This window comes from Symphalangus syndactylus, chromosome 8, assembly GCF_028878055.3.
Source record: "Symphalangus syndactylus isolate Jambi chromosome 8, NHGRI_mSymSyn1-v2.1_pri, whole genome shotgun sequence".
NCBI classification, from domain to species: Eukaryota; Metazoa; Chordata; class Mammalia; order Primates; family Hylobatidae; genus Symphalangus; species Symphalangus syndactylus.
In genome coordinates, this window is record NC_072430.2 from 109,672,333 (window position 1) to 109,696,077 (window position 23,745).

The 23,745-nt window shown below is 35.9% G+C and overlaps 1 protein-coding gene across 4 annotated transcripts in view; it reads left to right on the top strand.

The window, feature by feature from the left end:
* The window catches only part of PARD3B (par-3 family cell polarity regulator beta), a 1,082,106-nt gene that overhangs the window by 646,415 nt on the left and 411,946 nt on the right, over window positions 1-23,745 (top strand). The gene's annotated exons all lie outside the window — the stretch shown is intronic.

Here is a 23,745-nt window from a genome sequence, read left to right on the forward strand (position 1 = left end):
AGGGATAATGGCCATCCCACCTTCCTATCTCTTCACACATTTAATTGTAATTACCCACTTTGTGAAACAAAGAGAAGTGATTTATTTTTACAAACTGATCTATAAACTATCCTCCCATCATAGATCACAAAAATGATTCCTTCTGGGGGAGCTGACTTCCAGAGGCATCTTTATCTCATCTATCTGCCTTTGCATTTGCACCCTCGCTTCTGCCCGGGCATTTCCACTCTGTGCGGACATACCTGTTGCAGAGCCTGGGAAAATCATGTGGTTCAAAGCATCCTTTGCCTTAGTGCTTCACTTCCTTCTATTCTTCTCCATGTGTGATGGATAGGGATGGCAGCAGTGCAGAAGATTCAGCTTTTTAAATGCCCATCCCCAAATCCTGTGACACTGGAGGGAAAAAGGGTCTCTTGGGCTTGCCACACTGAGGGTGTCAAGGTGCCCTGTGTCCATGCCTGAACCACCTCACTGAGGTTCTGAGCACCATGGGGAACTTCTTGGTGACTGTTGGGTGCCAGGGCAGAGCAAGGGCCCCTGTTAACTGTGTTCTGAAAGCCTTGGGACATCTCGGATACCCTAGAGCATCATTGCGCTCCCATGGGCTCTTAGAGAGAACACCATTAGAGAAAAGTATGGGTACAATAAATTCTCAGCAAAATATCCATTGCCTCATGAATGCTTGGAGGCCAAGCTTTGCAATTGTTTTTTCTCAAGGCATATTATATATTTCATTAGTAACAATGAGAAAATAGAATAATCAAAAGTGTGTGCTCCACCAAACAATCTGATAAATAGTGCTTATCTGTTACTCATTTACAGGAGTTCAGAAAAATGTTCAATCATGATGAAACAGGAGAAATTGATTCTATTTTGTATAAATTAACTAAATGACTGGGATGCATTTGCTGTAATCGCCTATAGTGAGAGACAGATAGAAACCTTAACAAGGAAGCTGTCTTGAGCACTGGTCAGAAAGAGTATTTTCTCAAGCGTGAACCTTTGACAAACCAAAGGAATAATTTGTGACAGTGACATAGGTTATTACTAATAATTTAAAGAGCTGTTCATTTTTATAGAGTGCTTGATAAACATTTCCTGTTCTGTCTTCCCAATTTCTCTGTAAAGAAGATGAATGGATCAAAACTGCTCTTATTTTTGAGGAGAGAAATATATTTCTGTTTTTCTCATTTAATGAAAGCAGCCACTATTATGGTTCTAAAAAGAAGAAAACAGCACCCATTTTAAATTAAGAGAGAAAAAATATTATGAAACCTGTAAAAAATAAAACCTAAGGCATGTCCGGAATCAGCATTTTTGTTTACATTTTAATTTTATTATTATTATTATTATTATTATTATTTTTTGAGATGGAGTCTTGCTCTGTCACCCAGGATGGAGTGCAGTGCAGTGGTGCGATCTTGGCTCACTGCAACCTCCGCCTCCTGGGTTCAAGTGATTCTCCTGCCTCAGCTTTGCAAGTAGCTTGGATTACAGGCGTCTGCCACCACGCCAGGCTAATTTTTTTTTTTTTTTTTTTTTTTTTTAGTAGAGACAGGGTTTCTCCATGTTGGCCAGGGTGGTCTCGAACTCCTGACCTGAAGTGATCCACCCACCTCGGCCTCCCAAAATGCTGAGATTACAGGCGTGAGCCACTGCGCCCGGGCATTTTGTTTACATTTTCATTACCAAAAACTGTTTTTAGAGTTTTCCCTTCTAAACTGAAATAGTCCTAGCAAAATATATGTAGTTAGCAGTCATTCTTTGCGTTTTTTTATACATATGCCATAAATGACAACAATAATAGTAAGGTTTATTCATTTTACAAAATTGGTCAGGTTATGAGCTATTTTCTTCAGGACCCTAGTACCAAACTAAAAGCATTGGCTAAAATGCACCATGCAGCGGAAATACTCAATAGCATGCTGTAAAAACAAGTTTAGAGTAATCATCAAACTTTGGTCCTTTCCAAGAAGTACCAGGCTAAAGCCAACAGTCTTTCAGAGGGCCCTGAGAGTCAGCATTCTAGTACCATTTTGATCCCTTCTCCCCAGAACAATCAGGGAGCCTAACAAATGTGTTAACCTTCTCAATATGAAATTCACTTAGGTGATACCCCAATAGTAAACATTTGAAAGTGTCTTTCTGTTTCATTAGAGGAATAGACTATTGTATGTAGTTTCGTTTTCCATATATAGCACTAGGCCAATGTAAGAGATTAATTTATTTGCTCAAAAGGTAGGTGACTATGTTTATAGGAATAATACTAGCAGGATCTTGATTCTTTAAACTGTTTTAACATTCTTTAAATCGTCTTAATAAGTATCCTGTTTAGGATGAATACACAATTCGCGCTGTCTATTTTTGACCTGGAAAACCAGCATTTTCATATGGTTCAAAATTTAAAAAAACCTTCTATTTGTTACATAATTAATTTATATTGGCTATTTCTCATTTTATAAAGTCTGTAGGAATCTTCAAAGGCTGATGAGTCCTATGAGTACCCTTGTTTTTGTTTTATATTTGCTACTAAGACCAAACTAGTATTTTAACTTGCATGTTAATGAGTCATTGTTCATCTGCTCAAGCTATTTTAAAGGTGAGCGGCTTCCATTTATGTACTTTCACTTATATTTTCAAAGACAGACAATTCCGATTAAGAAAAAATAAAGCCTCCTTATTCCCATCCCTTTTACCTATTCATCAGACACAAACATAGTTTAAAATGTAAGTGCTCCTAGAAAGCACTAGTTACTTCCCCATCTATGTACATGTCCACATCACATATCATTTCTTTATAATAGTTGCACAGTGTTACATTCATTAATCTTCATTTACAGCTTACTTTACTCTTCCCCTTTTAATGGAATGTGGGCTTCATTGACAGTTCTTTTGTTGTTGTTTTAGTGGGTTTTTGAGTCATTTGTGTTTAAGATTTTGCAATTTGTTTATTTATAGCCTTTGCCATGTTACCATTTGTTGATTTTTTCCTCTTTGATTTATAAAATATTGTTACATGGGATGCAAGTGATTTTTTTGCAACCCATTATTTGTCTTTTTAGTTTGATTGTGATATTTCTTATCATAAAAAAGGTTTCAGTCTTATTCTCAAATATTTTCATCATTTCTTCTTTTATGACATTTGGGTTATATGTTTTTCTCATTTTCTTCTGGTACTTTTAGAGGCTTTAAAAATATTTAGCAATCTATCATATTTTTATCCATGGGATATGAGATGGAAGAATTTTCTCACATAAATAAGCAAATTATTAATAACATGTACTGGCTTCTCCATTCTTTCTCTGTTAATTTGAAATTCAGTCACATTGAATAGTAAATTTGCATACATACATAGATGTGTGGGTTTCTAGACATGCTATTCTGTTGATACATTGGTCCATCTCATGTCAGCATCACCCCGTTTAAATTATCTTGCTATTACTTCTTATTTTGATTACTTACAGGATAATCTTCCTCTAATTTTTCTTCCTTTGTAAAATTACTTTGGCTCTTCATATGTACTCATTCTCCTGCATGGACTGTACAATCAGCTAATCAAAATGAGTTTAAAGATGAAACACGAATGCTTCCACTGTGGGGTGTGTGTGTGTGTGTGTGTGTGTGTGTGTGTGAGAGAGAGAGAGAGAGAAAGTGCACACACATTAATTATAATGTTTGCTATTGGTTTCTGATGGAAACATTTGATCAAGCTACATAAGTTTCTTTGCATTCCTAACTTCCTAAAAGTTTTTTGATTAAATCATTTTTTTAATCAAGAATGAATGTTTAATTTTAGTAAGTGATTTTAAGGGCCTTACTGGCTGATAATGTGGGTTTTGTTCTTTATTCTATTAGTGAAATAAAAGTGAGTTAATTAGTAGATTCCGCAATATTAAATCTTCAATTCTTTTTCAATGACTCTAAATTTTTCTCTTTACTTGCAAAAATGTTTATTGATTAACTACAGATATGTATATTAAACACCTCTTGAGATGGTTAACACATTATATGCTCTAAAATGTAGGTGTACAACTCTGATTACAATTTTACTCAGTGCATTAATTCCTATATATACATTATAAGTATAATGTATATGTAGCCCTTTTGAGGCTGCTTTGCCTTGAGATTTTGTGGATACTTTTACTGGCATGCATATGGTCACATTTAAGTCAGACCAGAAATGATTAACATGATAAATAAAAGGAAATTTGTTCTTAAATAATTGCATGTAGTCATGCTAATTCAAAGGGGTTAGGGTGTCACTTAAGAGACTGGGTGGATACTTCTGGGTTTTGGAGAAAAATCAATCTTTTCCTACTAATTGTAGACTTTTCTCTATTTATTTAAATTACCAGAATTACTGTGTTCAGTCTGGACCCCTTTAATTTGTTCATAATTGAGCTTGTGTGGGTGTTGAGTTGGAAGCTCTCAGGAGCTGAATAACACAGCTGCCTCTTTGGCCTTTGGCATAGGGTTTTCCCCCAAAGAGCTGCCCTTGTTGGCAGTATGCCAGGAAGTTACATTCAAAGACTTTTTGATGAGGCATAAAAATCTTTAATTTCCAGGCTTGGTGTTTTATGACCCCATAATACTGTTTGAGAATTAGTCTGAATTATTCAAGGGATAGCACTTCAGTTTGTTGGCCCCCTTTGTTGACCTACTCTGTAGCCCCATTCAGAGTTAAGTTTAAAATGCTGTTTCTCACAAGATATTGCTTTTAGAGTTTTCTCTGCTGTTTCACATTGGCCTCCCACTCCCATTTCAGAAGAGTGTTCTATAACACAGTTAGGAGAAGGCTAAGGGCAGTGCAGATGGAAGATGCTGGCCAGCTGTCCTCCTGTTCAGTGAGAGGAAATGAGCTTAAAGTGATGCATGAGGCATTCAGACGAAATTTTAGGAAGTTTCCTGACAATGAAGATTGTTAACATTCCATGTCTCATAGTCTTTTTAAGAAAGAGCATGTGTCCTGAATAACTCTCCCTAAAATCAAGACGATAAATAGGTTGGCTGATTTTCTTTCCAAATTTGTGATTCAGCAGTTTTATTTTCTGTTAGTTACTTGCTCTAATTTTTTTAAATTAGGAAATGTTTTTAGACACCCACAATTGAAGTAATTTATAAGCCAACTGAGTTCTCACATCTACAAAGGTAAATATTTAAGATACATTTTCAGTATGAAACCTTTTATACATGTCAGATATTCCTCTTAGAAAGTACATTTCTAGTATCAGCTCAAAGATGAGCATGAAAAAAGCCCCATCCTACTGCTCTAATACTTTCTTTTTAAGATTATATTCATATAGTGAGGCACTTCTATATGAATTATTGATAATAAAGACAATACATAGGATAATTTTTATAAAGTTGTATATTCTAATAAGTGTGATGCTGGTTTGTATGTATTAATATATAAAATATATGTTACTATTTTTATTTATATCCGTGGATTTCTTTTATTGTCCACCAGTAAGTAGTACCTGTGAATATAGTTAAGAGCTGAATTGGATATTACTGTTTTGGATACAACTTTGACTTTAAAGAAAAGAACCTGTTTTGTAAAGAAAAATTAATGGTAATATTGTAAGAAAGTGTCTGTTTGTGTAATAGACAAGTATACAAATATGAAGTCAGCTATATACTCTAAGCTCTAGTAAGTCAAAATAAAGGAATTATAGAGAATGTTCTTTCATTAAGTAAAAGTTTATTAAGTGCCTACTGTGTGCCAGGAAGTGCTAAACACTGGGGATGTGGTAAACAAATGAGAGAAATGGTGCTTGCTCCCTGTACCTAGATTAGAACCCCAACAGGAAGGAAAAACTCAAGAGTTAAGGAAAAACTACCAAAAGGAACTTCTGGCATTATGATAACTTATCTCAGGGAGGAAGAAAGGGAAGAGGCATCTGAAGACACTCATGTGGCTGCTTTAAGAACTCACTGATAACCTTGGCTATGTAGAAAAGAGGAAGAGAGAAGCAAATCATTAAAATATATACATATATATGTACATTTTTACTGTGTGTGTATATACACATACACCCACACACACGCACACACCTAGTAAAAATCTAAAAGAATATATGCAGGAAGAGGTACACAGCTGCATGAGAGGAGGCTTGCAAAACCCAGTAAAACTTAGACAGCCAAGCTATTTTTAAAGCATAAAAAAGAAAGTGTGCGAGGTGGCCCATTGTTTTAAACCCCTACCAGCTGTCAGGTGGAAAGCAAAACTACTCAGTTCCTGTGTTAGTATTATCCTCATACATAGGAGAGAATGATGGTCAAACCGAAAAAGCATGGCTGCCAGGCAATGGAAATCTAGACAATTTACATCCCTGTGCACTAAAAGGATTGTGATTATAAAGTGGCTGTCCCTGATCATCAGAAATTATGAAGAGTAGGCCTCACACTGGAAGACAAGGAAGCAAATGATCAATTTTCAGAAAGATAATGAATTCCAGAAACAGCTAGTAATCTCAATGCTGATCGTCAGAAGATTTCCATGTTTGTGAAATTAAAAAAAAAAAAAAAAATGTGGTGGTCACCAGCAATCTCAATGGAGTCCTTGAAATAACTGGTGTCTCCTTTCCTTTTTGATGGGATTTCTAAACTGCCAAGTCAGGAAAATGTTTTACATATAGGTTATGTTGATGTTTGTAAAGGTATTTCCATGTGTTTTCTGATTGAGACTTATGGGTCAAATTACATACAGAAGTAGACACAGCATTAAAATGTCCCTTCCTGAAATGTGCTAATTAATGTCTCATTGTCGCCTTGGAGAAAATTAAATAACATATACCATAAAACGATATCTTTATTGTGTTCTAATAAAACTCAACAGAATTTGATGAAGATTGGATGTATGTAATTTGGCACATATCTAACTTCATATCTGTATGCTTCCCTGTCTATTATACAAAGTAAATAGACCTCTTTCAGTCTTAGTTAATTTTTCTTTACAAAACAGGATTTTTTCCTTAAAGTCAAAGAAGAGTAAAGAAGGAAAAGGCACTCTTCACAAATTTTCAGGAAATACTGTCTCAGAGAATTGGGTGATAGATTGGCAGAATTAGCATTCAAATGATTTCTCCAGAATTGAAGAAGATAGAATTTAATAAAGAGTGATGCATTCGTCCAACAAGGATTTATTGACACTTACTGTATGCCAGGCAATATCCCAGGTAAATAAGACAAAGGCTGCAATCTTACGGTGTTTTCATTCTCGTTATGTAAACAGATGGTAAAGATGTATACAGTGAATAAATAATAAAATTTCAGATGATAGAGATTCAGATAGAAATGTTTTTCCTAAAGCCAAATTCAGGTAGAGAGAATGACTGAGGGGACATGAAGCTTTTTTAGATGGGATAGTGAATGATAAAGGTTATGTCCTAAAGTCAGGTTAGAAAAGATTAATTGTATAAGTGTAGGATTTAGGAGAGTGGGGATAGTAACTATTGAAGCAGTCCCCTGATTCTTAGCTGCTTGCGTGACATAGCCATCCCCAGAGCTAGTTCTGTGTTTTCAGATCAAAGGAGAAAACAGCTCCACTTTATTCTGGCCTGGTCATAACACATTTACAGTTCCATATTCAGTTATGGGTACAATATTTTAATAACTACAAAGACAGTATAGAATGCAATCCAGATATTGGTGAGAGGTCTAGAAACAACGTTTAGTAAAAAACAGTTGAAAGAATAAAGATATTATGCCAGAAAGAGATGACTTGAGTCATAGGAGAGCTCTCCTCAAATATTTTCATGCAAATATTGAAAGACTCACATCTGTTTAAAATTAATCAGTACCCCAGGTATATCAAGCAATGATAATCACATCAGAAGATACGTCACGTTTACAAGTTTTGAAATCGAGAAGGATAACAGTGATGGAAAACGGAATTCTGGTTTGTGGCATGTTTGGTACGAAAGGAAAAATATATAAATTAAAACAGCTCCTGAAGACTGAAAAGAGAAGCAGAACTCACCAAAATTATGAAAAAGAGACCATCATATATTTTTCAGTGTTTGACAAGGGATGCAGGTTCTTTTTATTTTTTTGTTAGAGTATTTTAATATGTTTATGTCATTAAAACATATTATAGGGTTGGGCGCAGTGGCTCACACCTGTAATCCTAGCACTTTGGGAGGCCAAGGTGGGCAGATCAGCTGAGGTCGGGAGTTCGAGACCAGCCTGACCAACATGGAGAAACCCTGTCTCTACTAAAAATACAAAATTAGCTGGGCGTGGTGGCCCATGCCTGTAATCCCAGCTACTTGAGAGGCTGAGGTAGGAGAATTGCTTGAACCTGGGAGGCAGAGTTTGCGGTGAGCGGAGATCTCGCCATTGCACTCCAGCCTGGGCAACAAGAGTGAAACTCCATCTCAAAAATAAATAAATAAATAAAACGTATTATAATGTATATAGTTGTGTGTTTGAACTATGTAACTCTATTATATGTACACAGATTATAACACTGTGTACATATTATACAGAATATAATTGTAGTGAGATGAATAGATGAAAAGTTGAATTTAGAGAACCTATCTGTCAGAACTCAGGCTGAGTTCTTAGACATCTCTAGTGATAAAAGACTTCAGATAGTTTCCAGCACCTCCATCCACGGCAGGCCTCTTTCAAAACATTAAGAAAACCAACATATGAATTAACCAAAATTTAACATGTAATTATATTTTAGATAATTGCTACATTTAAAGTGAATTATGGACTAGTATTAGTAGTAACTGAAATGTAGAAATATAGATCACTATAACTTGATCAATATACCAGATGTAGCAGAATAAGGCAGATTCTGTTTAAAATTCATTAAAATAACCATTTGAGTTGGAAGCAAAGGTGTAAAAATGGTTCTCTATGTCAAGGACATGCTTTTCATATCCCTGTAAGTCTCTATCTATCCTTTCCTCCTGCTGTATTTTTACATTCCCTAAGAAACATACTTTCAAGAAGAATTTGACTTTGTATTCATTCTTACTACTATTAATTGGAAAACAATACCTTTTGTGTAGGAATTGTACTTTTATAATGCTTTATATGTTTCTAGACTTGTCTAAAAGTTGTGGCACATGCCAGGCCATCCCTGTCATGCCCCTCCCATGACTGAATGTTCACAAATGCCATAAACTTAGCTGTTCTCTTTTATAAGTTGTTGAATGAGTGAATAAGAGGTACAACTTTCTCAAATGCCCCCACCTGAAAAAGGAAAACATTCGGAGTAAGGATCATCCCTCTTATGTAAAAACACTTAACCTAATGCCTAGAACATCCCTAATGCCTAGGGATTTGGTGGTGTCATTAGTAATAGTAGCAGTCATGGAGAGGGTATTGTTGGTAGTATAATTAAAAATGAGCTTCTACATCTCCTACAGGTTTTTCTTATAATTGGTGGTGGACTCCAACAGTCAATATAAGTAAATTCTCCTAAAGTTAAGTATTAGGAAATGCTGGGAGAAAAGTTAACCTGTGGATTTCATAGGTATATTCTTAAGTCAATAATGGGACCACAAATGGTCTCAAATGTTGCCATGCAGTTTTTCACTGAGTGTATTTTCTCAAGCTGGGGGAATGTTTAGTGGAATATGTAGTTAATTTAAAATGTCACTGTCTCTAAGAGAAATGTAAGACTCTATCTCCCCAGAAGAGATACAAAAAAACTATAAAGTTTAGAAACTAACCTTAACCAATGATATTCTGCCAGTAACAAACCCATGCAGATTTTTACTAAATTGACCTCTGTGTACTTAGAACATTATCTGTGCTCTGATTAGAAATCTTGGTCAATGGAAAAACTGCCTTATTCTTTAAAACTTAAATATTCTGGGCTTGTCTTAAAACTTGGATTAGAATGTGAAGTGCTTTCTTCTTTGTATTTTGTACTGAGGCTCTGTATCTAGAATTCTAAGCCTTTTTTTTTTTTTTACTTTTTATTTTTTTACTATACTTTTACTTTTTATTTTTTTACTATACTATACTGGGATACATGTGGAGAACATGCAGGTTTGTTAAATAGGTACACACGTGCCATGGTGGTTTGCTCACCCATCAACCCGTCATCTACATTAGGTATTTCTCCTAAGACTACCCCTCCCCTATGCTCCCACCCCGCAACAGGGCCCAGTGTGTGATGTTCCTCTCCCTGTGTCCATGTGTTCTCATTGTTCAGCTGCCACTTATGAGTGAGAACGTACGGTGTTTAGTTTTCTGTTCCTGTGTTAGTTTGCTGAGAATGATGGTTTCCAGCTTCATCCATGTCCCTGCAAAGGACATGAACTCATACTTTTTTATGGCTGCATAGTATTCCGTGGTGCATGTGTGCCACATTTTCTTAATCCAGTCTATCCTTGATGGGCATTTGGGTTGGTTCCAAGTCTTTGCTATTGTGGGTAGTGCCACAATAAACATATGTGTGCATGTGTCTTTAGAGTAGCATGATTTATAATTTTTTGGGTATATACCCAGTAATGGGATGGCTGGGTCAAATTGTATTTCTGGTTCTAGATCCTTGAGGAATCGCCACACTGTCTTCCACAATGGCTGAACTAATTTATGCTCCCACCAACAATGTAAAAGTATTCCTATTTCTCCACATCTTCTCCAGCATCTGTTGTTTCCTGACTTTTTAATGATTGCCATTCTAACTGGCATGAGATGGTATCTCATTGTGGTTTTGATTTGCATTTCTCTAATGACCAGTGATGATGAGCTTTTCTTCATATGTTTGTTGGCTGCATAAATGTCTTCTTTTGAGAAGTGTCTGTTCGTATCCTTCACCTACTTTTTGACAGTGTTGTTTTTTACTTGTAAATTTGTTTAAGTTCCTTGTAGATTCTGAATATTAGCCCTTTGTCAGATGGATAGATTGCCAAAATTTGTTCCCATTCTGTGGGTTGCCTGTTCACTCTGATGATAGTTTCTTTTGCTGTGCAGAAGCTCTTTAATTTAATTAGATCCCATTTGTCAATTTTGGCTTGTGTTGCCATTGCTTTTGGTGTTTTAGACATGAAGTCTTTGCCCATGCCTGTGAGCTGAATGGTATTGCCTAGGTTTTCTTCTAGGGTTTTTATGGTTTTAGGCATTATGTTTAAGTCTTTAATCCATCTTGAGTTAATTTTTGTAAAAAATATAAGGAAGGAGTCCAGTTTCAGTTTTCTGCATGTGGCTAGCCATTTTCCCAACACCATTTATTAAATAGGGAATCCTTTCCCCATTGCTTGTTTTTGTCAGGTCTGTCATAGAGCAGATGGTTGTAGATGTGTGATGTTATTTCTGAGGTCTCTATTCTGTTCCATTGGTCTATATATCTGTTTTGGTACCAGTACCGTGCTGTTTTTGTTACTGTAGCCTTGTAGTATAGTTTGAAGTCAGGTAGCATAATGCCCCCAGCTTTGTTCTTTTTGCTTAGGATTGTGTTGGCTATATGGGCTCTTTTTTGGTTCCATATGAAATTTAAAGTAGTTTTTTCTAATTCTGTAAAGAAAGTCAGTGGTAGCTTGATGGGGATAGCATTAAATCTATAAGTTACTTTGGGCAGTGTGGCCATTTTCACTATATTGATTCTTCCTATCCCCAAGCATGGAATGTTTTTCCATTTGTTTGTTTCCTCTCTTATTTCCTTGAGCAGTGGTTTGTAGTTCTCCTTGAAGAGGTCCTTCACATCCCTTGTAAGTTGGATTCCTAGGTATTTTATTCTCTTTGTAGCAATTGTAAATGGGAGTTCACTCATGATTTGGCTGTCTGTCTATTACTGGTGTATAGGAATGCTTGTGATTTTTGCACATTGATTTTGTATCCAGAGACTTTGCTGAATTTGCTTATCAGCTTAAGGAGATTTGGGGCTGAGACGATGGGGTTTTCTAAATATATAATCACATCATCCGCAAACAGAGATAATTTGACTTCCTCTCTTCTTAGTTCAATACCCTTTATTTCTTTCTCTTGCCTGATTGCCCTGGCCAGAACTTCCAATACTATGTTGAATAGGAGTGGTGAGAGAGGGCATCCTTGTCTTGTGCCAGCTTTCAAAGGGAATGCTTCCAGCTTTTGCCCATCCAGTGTGATATTAGCTGTGGGTTTGTCATAAATAGTTTTTATTATTTAGAGATACATTCCATCAATACCTAGTTTATTGAGAGTTTTTAGCATGAAGCAGTGTTGAATTTTATCAAAGGCCTTTTCTGCATCTATTGAGATAATCATGTGGTTTTTGTCATTGGTTCCGTTTATGTGAAGGATTACATTTATTGATTTGCATATGTTGAACCAGCGTTGCATCCCAGGGATGCAGCCAACTCGATTGTGGTGGATAAGCTTTTTGATGTGCTGCTGGATTTGGTTTGCCGGTATTTTATTGAGGATTTTGGCATCGATGTTCATCAGGGATATTGGCCTGAAATTTTCTTTTTTGGTTGTGTCTCTGCCAGGCTTTGGTATCAGGATGATGCCGGCCTCATAAAATGGGTTAGGGAGGAGTCCCTCTTTTTCTATTGTTTGGAATAGTTTCAGAAGGAATGTTACCAGTTCCTCTTTGTACCTCTGGTAGAGTTTGGCTGTGACTCCGTCTGGTCCTGGGCTTTTTTTGGTTAGTAGGCTATTAATTACTGCCTCAATTTCATAAAGACAGACATGAACTTTTTCTTCTCACTTGCTTTTGTTTCCTAAGCCATTGTTCATATTTAAATGAAATTCCATGTTCCTTTTTAAAGAACTTTAGTATTCATATAAGAACATCTTCCTAAAAATATGAAGCTAAGGATGCTTATTCAAAGAATGGAACAAAATACTTAAGTTCTCCTTGCAAATATGAACCAAATCCATTTTCGTTTTTTGAAGTGAGAATTTCATTAGTTGAAAATGTTATCTATAATGTGTAATTAAATATACAATTAATAATTAAAATATACAATTAAATAATTAAAAATGTATGATATAAATATAGGTTAAATGAAGTTTAGCAGTTTCATAATTATCCCTTCTGAATGATATTTTGAATGATAAAATTTGTTATTGGCAATACTTTATGAAGCGATTAGACACTGTAAGGAGAGACAACTATCTGATTTTTAGATGCAGTAGTTGCAGTTTGTTCTTTAAAAAACAAAATATAAAAAAAAATTAGAATGAATGAATAAGGCCTAGTATTTGATAGTACGACAGGGTGACTGTAGTCAATAATGATTTAATTGTACATTTTAAAATAACTAAAGGAGTACTGGATTGTTTGTAACGCAAAGGAGAAATGTTTAAGGGGATGATACCCCACTTTCCATGTGATTATTATGCATGGTATGCCTAGATCAAAACATCTCATGTATCCCATAAATATATACACCTACTAAGTACACACAAAAATACAAAATAAAAAATTATCTTTTTTTTTTTTTTTTTTTTTGAGACAGAGTCTTGCTCTGTCGCCCAGGCTGGAGTGCAATGGCGCAATCTCGGCTCACTGCAAGCTCCGCCTCCTGGGTTCACGCCATTCTCCTGCCTCAGCCTCTCCGAGTAGCTGGGACTACAGGCGCCCGCCACCACGCCCGGCTAATTTTTTTGTATTTTTAGTAGAGACGGGGTTTCACCGTGGTCTCGATCTCCTGACCTCGTGATCCGCCCGCCTCGGCCCCCCAAAGTGCTGGGATTACAAGCGTGAGCCACCGTGCCCGGCCTAAAAAATTATCTTAAGGGATAAAACAGGGCCAGTCATGGTGGCTCATGCTTATAATCTCAGCACTTAGAGAGGCTGCATTGGGAGGATCGTTTCACCCTGGGAGTTTGAGACCAGCCTAGGCAACAAAGCAAGACCCCATCTCTACAAAAAAAATTTTAAAAATAAATAAAATTTTCTAAAAAATAAAAAGCAAAACACCTTTAGTCTTACCTATTTTTATTCTCATATGTACCTACCTGTGTTCTTATATCCTAATTTTTCTCAAGTGATTGTACCAAACATATTTCTTTAAATTTGTATTAAAAACAGTCTAACCTAAACATTGTTCTCTGGATCTTCACTTCTACAACATTATCTTTTAGTTGTAAAGTTTACTCTGGAATAAATGTCGCGTGATTCATTTGACTAATACTCTTTGCCATAAAAGTTGTTTCCAATTCTTCACTTTTAGAAACAGGAATGCATTGAGCCTGATAATACATCAACCTTTGTAAACAATCATGATTATGTTATCATTATAATTTCTATACGTGTACTCCCCAGCCAGATGATGTATTAAAGATACGAGGCTTTTGATTCATATGACCAGTTGCCCTGCAGAAAAGCGATTTTGCTCCTATCAGCAGTATATGGAAGAATCTCGGTGTCATCATTTTTTTTTGCATTTTTGCCAGTGTTATAGGCTTGAAAGGGTTATTTTATTTTACTTTTAAAATCACTTCTGTGGTTAAACCCCTCCCAGCTGTTTGTATGTTTTCTATTGTAAATGATCTGAGCATTTCCTTTATAAGGCTGAAAATTTCTAAATTAAATACCACTTTCTGGAAGTAAAATGTTACTCTACATTAAAGATCAAATTTCAGTCCTTGCTCACAGGGGAAAATAGATATTTTGCTTTCATTTTGTTACCCATGCTGAAGTACATGCTGATGAATACATTTGTGTCTTTCACTAAGTGTTCAGAAAAATGTCTAACTAAACATGAGGCAGAGGCAGAATTCAGATTTATTTATGATAAAACTGCTTAATCTGGGGCAAGTCAATTAATCTTTTTAAAAATAATTTATTTTTGGTTTTTCATCAGAACCCCAGAAGCCACTATACTTGACATACAGCAGTCCTGGCTGCTTCAGAGCATATTAGTACAAAGACTGGTATCACCATAAACACCTACTCTGCTTTTATAAGACTGAAAAGTGCTTGAAAATAGAATTTCAGCTCCATGTGAAAGTCATCCATACATCTATTCCCTCCTTCCTTCATTCATTATTTATTGGGTGCACTGTCTATGCCAGGTAATGTTCCAAATATTTGAGACATATCAGTGACGACAGACAGTATCTTATTTCTGTAGCTTACCTGTCTTTAGTGGAAATACTCTCATGAACAAAGTTTGAGCAATGAGGTAAATAAATGATAATAACGCAGTAAGTGAATAAAGTTGCTGGAAAGGTATCCAGTAGGAAAAACATAACACTACAAATTGTGGAAAGAGGAAACATGACTGGAAAGGCTAATGTTTCAATACCCACTTGGTTTCTAGTGTTCATAAGAAAAGATAACTCGCAACGCTATCCAATGAAGGTATAAAAATTAAAGTGAAAATTAAAATAGAGATCAAATTGGAAATTGACTAATCAAGACTGATGGTTTTAAGTGGGCTGGGAATAAGCTAATCTGTCCTCTGCTGATCCAGGAACTAACTGGCATAATCCCCAATCCCCAAACGCTTCAGAATTGTCTTGAAAGAATTGTGAGAGCCTGAAAAGGTTTCAGCTTGGAATTCCTTAAAAGTAAAACAAGGGGGTACCAATGAATTGGAGAACGTTTAGCATGTTTTCAAAATTTGGAATAAATTGTCATAGCACCCAAATTGAAGGAAAAATGAGTTCCATTAGAACTTTTTTATTTTCAGCTTTAATAAATAAGTAGATGCCAGGTAAATAATCCCAGTGCTTTCTCTGTACCCAGAAAGGCCAGAGGGAAATCTTAGGTGCCCAGTCCTCTCACTTGAGGCTAACAGTACCACCTTATCAAAGATTGAAGAATATATTTGTTAATATAAACAATATTCACAAAAATGTCAGTGAAACTTAACAGATTGGCGGTTTTAGTAGAGACTTTAATGATAAAAGTCTTGGAAATGCTGACAAACTTAAACAGGCTTCTTAAATACGGGATTGCTCACAACCATTAGTGCCTGTTATGTACGTTTCCAGGCTTCAAGAATCTTCAGGATGTAATAAATGCAGCATTTCCCAAACTCATTTGATCACAGAAACTTTGAGTACAGACTATCTCATAGGTCTCATCCTTTGAGGAATGTCCTCGGCAAAGAAGATGTGAGTTTGCTTGTGAGATTTAAAGGTGATGTGCAACAGCCAGAGTAGGGTGAGGAAGGATTGCCAACAAGCTGGGACACGTGGAGCAATGCTGTGAAGTGGGGTGTAACCTGAGAGAGAATCTCCAGGGCAGAGAAGTGTCCACAGCCACTAAGCAAGTAGGAATTAACTGCAGAGCAGCAAGAATGAACAGGGCTGTAATCAACTAAGCATACATTAACCATGGACGGTGATGATAGAATGTAACTGACAGCACTGCAATATGCCTCCAAGAGAATGGCAAAAGAATGGTAAAAATAACCTCTGATGTTACTGATTTTCTGTGGCCAGAAACCTTTGACTCTCCTTTACATATGGTAAAAAGATCAAGCCCTAATATTTAAGCTTCAGTGCCTATTAATCTAGAATATGAAGATTAAAAAGAGGAAAAGCATTAGTAGTAACTAATCTTCATAGCTATATGTCAGGCATAGTTTTTTTGCACAGCAATTCCATCACCATTTTACAGATGGGGCAATCAGGGCTTAAAGATATTGACTTATATAAGATATCTCAGCTAGTAAATGGTGGGGCCAGGATTTGAACTCAGGCACATTTAACTCTGATGGCTGGGCTTCAGACCATTATGGCTGTTTCAAATAAGGCTTGTCAGTTTCCCAGTCTTAACTCAAAAGTAGATGACCTATCCTCTCTCCACTCCTTTTTAAATTCTGTCTTTCATTCAGGACCCATTCAAGTCTTGCCTTCTCTAGGGGACTGTCATTTTTTTTCCCAGCTCCTTTTCTGAATTCCTAAAGCAATAACTATTGGTTATTCAACTTCACAAGTAATTAAGAAAATTGAGATACTATATCTTAGCACAGAATGGCATACTCCTTTGATATCCTTTTGAGTGAGCATTTTTTTTCCCACTCCAATCAGGTTATAAGCGTCTATAGGTAATATCGTATACTTAACTTCTTGCGCACCTCCCTTCACCACTTAGCATGTGTAGGTGCCCACTAAATCGAAGATGAATGAGTGAATGAATAGTGTTGGAGCAATCTGGCTGCAATCTCAGAAACCCCGTGGACCACGATGATTGATTTGGCTCATCTTACTATCTGGGCAGGTTCCCTTTTCCTACACCAAAAGATTGAATAAATAAAAGTAGAAACAAATGATTAAATGACAAGTGAATAAAAGTGCAAATTAATGTTTTGTTTGAGTAGGAAAACAGAATGAGGATAAAGGTAGTCCAGAGCATAGCACCATACGCTCATATTCACTTACCTGGTTTTGTCCACTTAAAAGGAAAGTGTTTGGGAAGGCTGATAAAAATGAACATATTTAAGGAAGGAACCAAACACAGGAAATAAAGAAGGTCAAAGGCTTCAATTTCATTAAATAAAGAAGAATGAAAGCAGTTGTTTAAAACTTGAAGAAAAGGGCTGTGTGCTTTATTTCCTAATTGGAGGAATCTATGAATAAATTAGGCAATCACTTGACATAATTGATTTAGGTCATGTGAATTCACTTGCACCACAAGAGAGGGTAAATTAGATCAAATTGTTTGTGGCCCCTCCTAGTCTTCTATTCATTACAGGCATTCTTTTTTCCTTTTGTATTCCTCTGTATCTTCCTTTAGGTTTTTTGGTTGTTTTTTAATCTCAAGAAGTATGTGTTTTTATTTATATTATTTTAATGTATAAGATGTTTTTCCTTTTGGTTGCAGAACAGAGTAGAAAATAATATTCCTGTAATAAAAAATGTTGTGTGCTTATTTATTAATCCCATTTTGATTTTTCATAAAACTATTTGCACAAAAATAACGTAGTCTGTGCATAAACACAGTGCCATGGGAATTATATTCAAAACATGCCTGAACTGCTTGCTTTTACCTGAAGCAACATGAAATTGAATTACATTAGTATAGAGCAATTTGGTTGCATGTCAGTTGTGGCAAATATTGTGTAAGCTGAATATTTAGAGATTTTGTTCACCTTGGGTCGCACAGTATTAGTTGTCACGAAAAATATCCCAAAGTGATACCAAAAAAAAAAAAAAATCCTGACTCAAAGAAGACAGTTGACTCAAAATAAATTGAGAATATTCCAAATGGTTTAAACACTTGGTACAGACCCAATGTAGCTTCATAATTTATGCAAATTTTTATCTGCAAAGCGATTTTTGTATTTCGGTTTAATCAAAGAGCTTAATAATGCAAATACAATCTATTTACTATAACCTCATATGCTAAGACAACTGAGAAACATTAAAAAGCCCTACGTCCACATGACCCAATTTGTACAGTAGCCGGCATAACTTCTTGATGTTGATGGGTATGTGAGTTAACTCTAAAATGGGCTAAATTAACTAACCTATTAGATATCTAAATGTGTATCCCTTTAAAAAATAGTACTTACTTAAAGGGCTTATCTGTGACCAAGCTATAATTTAGAGATGTTGTTATATTGAAAATGTGGTCACAAAGTCATTAAGGGCAAGAATTTCTAAAGGCGGCTCAGTCTAATTGTCCACCCCACTGGGAAAACTGATGATATGCTTCGTCATTAATGGATTGGGAATATCATATCTGTAAAAGAAGTTAATAGCCTTAAATTGTTGTTCAATATGTCATTACCATGCACTCTTCTAGGTGTGTTTTAGAAGGTTCGTTTTGAAAATAAAATGCTGGTGTGTAAGAGAAATACTTAGAGAAGCTTATTTGAATGAAAAGAGAAAAATTTGTTTAAGTTGGAGAAGCGATTTACTATGGATAATATATGTAAAACCAAGAAGTGATCCTAAGAGTTCACTTTGGATTACATTGTTCTTTTTTTTTTTAATTCAGCAACATCCTGTAAAGTTAATTGATTTGGAAATGCCAACATTCTTAAAATAGGATTAAGAGACACTGCTTTAATAATCGCTCCCTATTATCCACATGTTCTTTGTCATTCAAGAGAATAAAGGAATAATTAGAAAATACTTGACAAAGGATTAACATGCTTAACATATGAAGAGCTCTTATAAATTACGGGAAAACAAATATTTCAATTCAGAATTGGAAAAGTATATGGCAATTCACAAAGAGCAAAAGAAATTTATTTGGGAAATAAATGTGAACTATATTCAACCTCACAAGTAATTAAGAAAACCGAGACATTATATTGGCAAACATTGGCAAATGCTGAAATATCTATGTTCCAGTGGCACAGAACATACTTGTTGGCCGTTTAAATGAATGCTGCTTTACTGTAAGGCAGAGTGGTCATTGTATAGGCACCTTAACACTGTTTTCATCTTCTACCCAGTAATTCTATTTCTAAAAATTATCCTACCAAAAGACTTGACCAAGATGGAATATAAAAATTTTCCCTATAGTTAATTTTCCAGCGATAAGAGAATTAGTGAAATTATAGCATATTAATCTAATCTATATAATACACTATTATGCAACTAATAGAAATCTTCCGAATGCTTCATGAAATAAAAAACATTAATGGTAAAATGCCAGTTAAAAAAAGCAGAGTATACAATTATCATAGTGTGTACGTGTGTGTGTATGTATATATATAATCATGTAAGACGTAGTAACATTTCAGTCAACTGTAGACTGCATATTAGTCCTATGAGCTTATAACAGTCTATGTTTACTATATCTTTTTTATGTTTAGATTTGTTTAGAAACACAGATACTTACCATTATGTTAAAATTGCCTATAGTATTCACTATAGTAACATGCTCTATGGGTTAATAGCATAGGTACCACAGGCTAGACCATATAGCCTAGGTGTGTAGCAGGCTAAACCATCTAGGTTTGTGGAAGTACATGCCATGATGTTCACACAATGATGAAACTGCCTAGCAATGCATTTCTCAGAACCTATCTCAGTCATCTAGTGATGCATGGCTTATAAATAATAGAAGAAAGTTTGGCAAAATGTTAATATTGGCTTTCTCTTAGCGGAAGTTGAGTGTATAATTTTTACTTTATTTTTTATATGTTTCTGTATATTTCAAATCTTTACCACAAATATGTATTACACATACAAATAAAATCAATTGGCAGTATAAAACTAATTTTAAAATAGAGTAAAAAAAGCAGAATCCTGTTCATGGTAAAAAGAAATGCAGATATTTAACTACAGAAAGGACAAAAGGGGTATGAGGTATGTTTAATGCTAACTTCATATCATTGAGGACTATGGAAAGACAAGAATATTTATGGGGCAGAATGATGATATGTTTGTTAAGAGGTTTTAGGTTAACACAGAACGCTACTCTTTATCAGTTAAAATAGCATTAGCTACGAGCACATTCCACTGCAATGCTCAGGGATCCATACCAAACAGTGTTATCCTAAGCAGGAGTTCATTTGTCTTATATAACATGAAGCCTGAATAAGGCCAATCCAGGGTTGCCATGAAGGTATCAGAGACGTAGGCTCCTTCTTCTCTTCACTCTACTACTCTTGACTTTCTGGCTCTTGCACCCATATTTGTCACTGCGGAGTGTACAGATGGCTTCTATATCTTCAGCAATCGTATCCATGTTTCAGGCAAAAAAAAAAAAAGTAATGGAAGGCAAAAGGGTACACCAACATTCTTCCCTAATTCAAGAAGTCCAGTATCATCTAAGAAGTGCTGTCCAGCAAACTTCTACTCTTATTCATTGGCCAGGACTATCACATGTCACATGCTGTCTAGCCAGAAAGTAGCTAGGGAAAACAGGGTTGTAGGTGGCATTGGGTCAGTCAAGCTACATGTCTGCCATAGCCACCCAGTGTGTCTGTAAGTTTCTGGTCACTGCATGTGTGCAGAAGTGCACAGACAGCCTCATTAGTTAGGCAGAATTTCTGAGTTGCTTTAGATCTTAGTCCTGAGAGACTATTATTTTAATTTTGTTTTGACAGAATTGTAGAATAAGTAGAAAAATGATAAGAGAGCAATGTCCTGATTCTCTATCCACCGCCAAAGTCAAGCTTGGCCAATTATATTTAAGCTGGAACAGAGGATAAGAAGTCAGAGTTGCTTGAGAGAATCATAGTATCATCTTCAAACCAGAGAAGCTAGTGAAGGAACAAGATGCAGGAAGGAGACACCCAGAGAGAAAAATATAACAACAAATTACTATTTTTTCTTAATGTCTCTAACCTACTGGTTTTAAATTGTATATATATATATCTATATGTATATATACACACACATACACATATATACACACATATCTACACACCTATATGTAGATATGTGTGTATATATACGCACATATATACATACGTGTGTGTATATATGTATATATATGTCTGCGTGTATATATGTCTGTATATATGTGTGTGTGTGTGTGTGTGTATATATAGATATATATATAGGTATATATATATTTTTTAGATGGTCCCTCACTCTGTCACCCAGGCTGCACTGTGATGGTACAATGACTCAACCTCCTGAGTAGCTGGGATTACAGGCATGTTTCACCATGCTCAGCTAATTTTTGTATTTTTAGTAGAGATGGGGTTTCACCATGTTGGTCAGGCTGATCTCGAACTCCTGACCTCATGGTCCGCCCACCTTGGCCTCTCAAAGTGCTAGGATTACAGGCATGAGCCACCTCGCCCAGCCCAAATTTTCTATTTTTATGTCCTAAATTGTTGAAGCAATTCTTCTGATTGAAACAGGCAAGGGTTTTATTTTTCTTATGAGTCACTATAGGCACAAGGCCTAGAGCGTATAAGCTTTACAAAAACCTACTGAAGTACGTGAGATATGAACAAAATTATTGGCTGTAATGTATGAACATAAAACTCCAAGTGTGAAATTAATAAATGTTTATCCCTGAAATGGAAGCTTATGCCAATTTTAGTAATTTTTACACTTAGAATTTATTATTTTAAAAAATATCAATTGCAGAAAGGTTACATTTTTGGTTTTTTTAAAACTGAAAAGAATTTCTAAGTATGCAGAGAGATTGCTAAAAAAATCAGTCAATCTATAATTAACTCATAGGCAAATAATTGTAAATAGATTTTGTAAATCTCTTTCAAATTTTTACAGCAAAAATTTTATATAATGTAGGAGTGGGGTAGGGAGGAAGAGAGAGTAGCAGGAGGGAATCCACTGTGGGTACAGCCCATTGATTTTGCCTTTTCCCTCCCTTTATTATTTGCCTCTGAGATGTCCAAAGAAATCTCTGGTCTTAGGAAAAAAAGATTTTAAAAATTACTGCCTGTGGCTGGGCGTGGTGGCTCATGCCTGTAATCCAAGCACTTTGGGAGGCTGAAGTGAGCGGATCACCTGAGGTCAGGAATTCAAGACCTGCCTGCCCAACATGGTGAAACTCCATCTCTACTAAAAATACAAAAATCAGCTGGGTGTGGTGGCACGTGCCTATAAGTCCAGCTACTCTGGAGGCTGAGGCAGGAGAATTGCTTGAACCTGGGAGGCGGAAGTTACAGTGAGCTGAGATTGCGCCACTGCACTACAGCCTGGGGGACAAAGGGAGACTGTTTAAAACAAAACAAAACAAAAAAAATGCTGCCTGTGGGGTCACTTCGGACTCTGGGTCTAGCCACTGTCTGTTTGTCCAGTTAATGTTTTCTATTAGCTCAACTTTGTTCAAGATTCTTAATATACCTCAATACTTTCCAAAAAGATAGCAGATATTTAATATGTACGTGTAATCGCCTGTTCTGCAAAAAGGAGCATGATTTAAGTGAGCTCATCTAATAGATCAGTATAAAATACCAGATGAGTTCACTAGAGTGTGTGAAGAACTTTGTGCATCCCATTTAAGTGAATGGTTGTGTGCTCTGAAATGAAGAGACAGCACATAAACCCCCAAAGTTAATAACCTCTAATAAACAATGAATCTGGATGACAACTTTTCAAAATCTATTACACAGTAGTAGCTCTGGTTTTGCACAGTTTGCATATTAAACAGATGATAGTAGATTCTGGGCAGAAATATAGACAGTATTATGTACTTCAATTCATGCCAGAAGAGAAATTTTTTGATAGCACTTATTGTAGCCAAGAACAGAAGCAGCTATACAATCCCCAGCCAGAAACCTGGTGCCAAAATTAATTCATGCAAGAATAAAATGGGTTGGCACCTTATGGTAAAGTCATAAGCTCTTGAGGAAATGCACAGGAAAATTCTGGGTAGCTTGAGTTACTAAGTCTTTATGGTTACTTCCATTCTGGGCTGGCTCATTAACTTTGCAATAAGAAATACCATGGAATGATCAGAAAATGTTTTCACCCAGCCAGGAAATTTCACAACCACAGGCAAAAGTGCCATGAAGAGAGCAGACATGGTTTTCAGTAATGTAAGCCCTGCACATTATTTGGATATAGCAGGCTTACTTGTCACATTTGTAGGAGCCACATTACTTGGTAGGTTAGCTAATCTCACTGGATGACAGAATCAGGATTCAAAAAGGTCTCAACAGGGAGAACTGGCGAGCCACAATTCAGAAGACTAAATTTAATAGGGATGAATGTAAATTCCTGTATTTGGGTTCAAAAAAGGAAGCAACTGCTTCCTGCCTTACTCCCATCCAATTTATTTTCCACGCTGCAGCCTGGGTGATCATTTTAAAACACAAATCCGGTCATGTCACTTCCTTGCTAAAAATCCCTTAACAACATCCCATTGCCCTGAGGATAAAGACAGAACTCATTAATGTGGTTTTTGAGATTCTCTATGACTGGCCCCTTCCTTTCTCTTCCACCTGTTCTCTC